Consider the following 4,889-nt stretch of genomic DNA (forward strand, 5'->3'; position numbering starts at 1 on the left):
AACATGACTGATGTGGTCCCTTCGTCTTTCTGGAGAAGCGAACCCACCACCACGTTTAAATGCACACTCATGTTAACCGAATCAGAGACATTGTGAAGTGTTCCTCGACGGGCAGGAGCAATGCGACCGGGGTGACCCAACGTCCTTTGGTTAAATACTCAGATTAAGACTAACCCATTTAAATCATCGTAAGTTAATAAGTAAAGAGTATGACCTTAAATCTGATCAACCAAATTAAAGTGTGCGAGTAAACTGACTTTCTGCATCGTGACTTTCTGGAAGACAGACGGACACAGGAAGACAGGAAGAGAGAGATGAGCCAATGAAAGGAAGGAAGGCTCCATCACCAGATTGAGAGAGTCGTGTACACGTTAGAGTGCCAAAATAAAAACGCTAGCTCGAGATAAACAGAGATGTTTGATCGATGACCAGGCTTTGCTAAAAGCTAGGTCCTGGAAGGTGACAGCAGCGAAGGAAGGAAATGGAAAAGAGAGAGAAAGGAGGATGAATGTATTTATAGCTAATTGCATTACAGTTGCTTCAGTGGTTCTGGTGAGTCACGATCACCGACCACAGCCGACTGTCCCCTTAGCAGAGGGAGAGGGAGAGGAGGAGGAGGTTTGATAAGAGTGCACCAGGAGTATGAGAGGAGGAGGAGGAGGATTGAAGAGAATACAAGAGGGGGATGAGAAAGAGGAAAGGTGGGTGGTCAAAACAAAGAGGAGGCCGTTTTTAGTATTCATCCCAGTGGGGAAGGAGGAGGGAGGGAGATGGACTCAGTCACCTTTCCTCAGTGTTGTACTGTCCCTGCATAAACACACACAGGACGGCACACACATACACACCCAGGAATGCTCTCACACAACAATAGAGGGACTGTGTGTTGGACTGTGACAGAGGCAGGTAGTTAGAAAGCCCTGGATCTGCTTTCTAAATCCGTTTTCCTCACTCCTATTTAAAGCGTGCATACATCTCCGTCTAACTCCGCGTCACCATTCCTCTCCCTGCATTCTTAGAGATACGGAGGCCGAGCGCCTGACGGAGAGTGTGTGTCTAGGGGGTGTGGCTGTCCCCAATGTGTGGGCGGTTCCCTCACCATATGGTCACACACACACACACACACACACACACACACACACACACACACACACACACACACACACACACACACACACACACACACACACACACACACACACACACACACACACACACACACACACACACACAGCTGTCATGCTTTCAAATGCTGAGATATTGTGCCCTTGAATTTCATTTCAGTTCCATTTAATTTTCATTATCGAATAAAAGGATCATAAAATGCAGAAAATCGAAAGGGAATAAAAGATGCAGCAATCCAGTTCAGGACAGGTGGCATCAGATTCCCATCTGCTGAATGTCAATAAAGATTGTGTGCAACTGGAGGCATTTCCCATTAATACTTTTCAGGTATTGTGGTTTAATAATTGATTTGTGACCTCACAACCTGGGAGGTGGGAGCTTTAGAGGCTTAGAGACGGAAACACACCAGAGGAACAAGGTGCTTAACGTGGCTCAAAGTTCGTGAACCACACATCGAGAACAAACACAATCCCAAACACAACGCAACACACACATTAACTACACAGTAATTACATAACATGATAGCATCATACATAACGTTGCCATTTATATTTATATTTCCGGTTCAATCCCTTTATAAGCTGGGACTCATGTCCTATGAAGGCTCTCCGTCGGACCCCAACGGTCTCAGACGAGGTGTTCCCCTCCGCCTCGGTCTGGCTGGGGTGGAGCTTGGCGGCGGGGTGGTGGTGGTGTTGGTGGAGCAGGAGAGCCACTAGACGCCAGGCTAACCGTGCTAACCTCCCTTCAGACAGTGTGTCCATTTATTCAGCTCCTGGCACGGCGCTGGTCCGTCCAGCGCGGCCATACGTGTGACCGGCCGGTGGAGAGAGAGAGTGTGAGGGTGAGCGTGTGTGTGAGTGGGGGACTGTCGGTGTGTGTCTGAGTGTTTTTCTATGTGTGTCTGTGTGAGCGTGAGTGTGAGCGTGACTGGGCCTAAAAAATGTTTTTGTTTGGTTCCGGTTTCTGACCGACCCTGTCAATTTATGTGCGACCCAAATCATTTTATGAGCTTTAAAAAAATAAAAAATAAAAACGTTTTTTTTTTTTTTTATGCAAACTATAATTACGTTTTTGTACAGCTCCTCTTCATTCTATACAAGGATGAGCGAATTTTCTCGTTTTTAAATGAAAACAACCTACCTATCATTCGCTGCCGCTGGAAAAAGTAAAATAAAAAAATAAAATAAATTCCCTACCTACCCATGACCTCAACTGACAACCAACAGGAACCAAACTTTTTTTTTTTTAGGCCCTGTGTGTGTCTTGTTCCTAGCTGGCCATGCATTGCAACAGGTCAAATTTACTCAAAACCCAAACAAACTATGTCCAGCTGTCAGTCTGTCTGTCTGTCCCTTATAAATAGCTCAGATGACAGGTGAGATTAAGACACACACACACACACACACACACACACACACACACACACACCACTTCTCTTTCATACTCACACACACACACACACACACACACACACACACACACACCACTTCTCTTTCATACTCACACACACACACACACACACACACAAACCCTCCCTCTCTCTCACACACACACACCTCTTTATCCTAGGTTAATCTTCCCTGACTGCGGTGGCTAAAGGCACCAGAGCCAAGCTATGGTGTTGGCTGGGTCTCCTTCTAAACACTGTCCCACTACTCTGTAGACACACACACACACACACACACACACACACACACACACACACACACACACACACACACACACACACACACACACACACACACACACACACACACACACACACACACACACACACACACACATACATACATCCCCCCCCCCCCCCAGCCCTGAGTCAAAGTGACAGATGATTGTTGTCGTACAGACCATAAAACAGCTCCCCTAATCTCTGGGTCTGGGGTGACCATGGCAACCGCCAGACAACCTTCCCGGGGCCACGAGGAGCGAGAGCTCTTGGCTGGCCTTAGACTCGATGTCCAGACCCACAGCCCGCCTGCCTTCAACAGAAGCCCTTCTATAAAATCATGTTTGGCTTGAAACAGGGGCAGCCGGGTCAAAATCATTTTAACAGCTCGGGCAATGCTGTGGGTCCATTTAAAAATAAACTGCCATCACACTGGGAACGCCTCCTTTAGAAAGAGGTTCAAACTCAAAAGAGTGCAGCCAAGAGTGAACCACAGGAACTGGAGGATGAGTATATGTTTCCTGTAGTGGACATCTATTTAATCTGCGTCATGTAATTACAGGTTTACTGCAGCCGGACGGTTTATAGTTCGTGTCCGGTCCCAGGGAGCAAAGGGCAGGCGCGGTGAGGTGATGAATGGACTGCCGACAGACTTGGGATGACACAGTGAAAAGGGGAGCGGGTAGATAAGCCAAACACAAAGGGGTCAGAGGCAGAGAGGCATGAAGTGTGTTGGTACAAACCAATGTGGAATTCCATTGCTCTGAAATGTGAGGTCCCAGATTAAGGTTAGAGGCCTATGAGACCAACAGGCTATAATAATTAGTCCCATTTCTTAAAACAACACTGTTGAAACCTAAATTTAAAAAAAAAGACCTTTCCAGGACAAAATTTAAAAAATCCCCAATACTAAATATCAATTTGGGGCTGAAATATTGAAAGATTAGGAACTGTCCTACAGGCGCTTGAACCCAACCTAGACCGGGCAGCAGACAGAGTCAGGTGGACTCAAGCAAGACATAAAGTGGATGAATCACGCCACTGTTACGTTAGATACGAGAAGGCTTACGTCATGGTGTTACCCTGAGTTCCTTCGGTCTATCTTATCAACTGAAGCCCAAGTTATCAATTGACTCTACTATAATTCATTCATTCATTCGTCCAAGCTGATCTCCTATATCCCGTCGACCTGTCCTCTCTCCTGTGTGTCTATCCGCTGGGAACTCTATCCGCTCTGGTTCCCGTCACCACGTTGTAAACTCTGAGGTAACCCGGCCCCGGAGTCATCATACCCGAAGCGGGTCGTCCCCGCAGAAGGGTCCAAAACTAGGCTCTACCTACCGGGGCCTGGCTGACCTAATGCTGCTGCAAAACGAGCAGCCAGCCCGTTGACACGGAATAATCGGATCCCCCTCATGCTGTACGACCTCCTCGGCTCATTTCGCTGCCCTGCTCCGGTCTACCGGTGCGTTCACCGGAGCACCGGTGTCTTCAATGTACGCCGAGCAGCCCCACGATCAATATCCCACACATCACGGCTTTTAGCAGGAACACATGACATTAAAATGCACCGCTTCGCGGCTGAATTAAAAACGGCAAACGCGTTAAAAATAACACGGGGGGCTAACTCACCAGTTGTCTATTTCGATCAGGAAATTCCACCCTGGACAATTATTCCAGACTCACAGCCACGCACGACCGCACTCATTCAGGCAACTCTACTGTGGTCTACACCCCACCGTTTTTTTCTTTATGGCAAACTTGCCTATCCCAGTCTATTGTTAGGTCCATAGAGCTGCTGCACAGAACGCCCGCCCCGTGCACCCACACCAGCCCCGCATTGGTGGCTATTTAGCCCTTTCATGTTTTCATTGGACAACGCGGCTGTCCGTCAAAGAGGGGACAGGGTCTCAATAGGAACACTGGATTCCCACTGGAGCCGTGGGGTGCGCCTCAAAGACACGGGGGAAATCATCTACTACGCGGGTTCGATGACTCTCTTCTTTCACCGTCTAGCTCAGTTTCGAAACAAGATGGTAGTTCATTACCCGAGGCTAATTTGATTTAGATGCAATCATTGTCTTTATTTTTTTAAGGA

General features: G+C 47.6%; 1 protein-coding gene across 1 annotated transcript in view; it reads right to left on the minus strand.

Annotated features, from left to right (window-relative positions):
- The window catches only part of LOC132474511 (serine/threonine-protein kinase PAK 1-like), a 24,615-nt gene extending 20,014 nt beyond the window's left edge, over positions 1-4,601 (minus strand). Inside the window, exon 1 of the mRNA XM_060075272.1 lies at positions 4,424-4,601. The gene's annotated coding sequence lies outside the window, so the exon portion shown is untranslated. The remainder of the gene's footprint in view (positions 1-4,423) is intronic.
- Between the last annotated feature and the right edge of the window lie 288 nt (positions 4,602-4,889).

The sequence above is a fragment of the Gadus macrocephalus genome, chromosome 16 (genome assembly GCF_031168955.1).
Source record: "Gadus macrocephalus chromosome 16, ASM3116895v1".
NCBI classification, from domain to species: domain Eukaryota; kingdom Metazoa; phylum Chordata; class Actinopteri; order Gadiformes; family Gadidae; genus Gadus; species Gadus macrocephalus.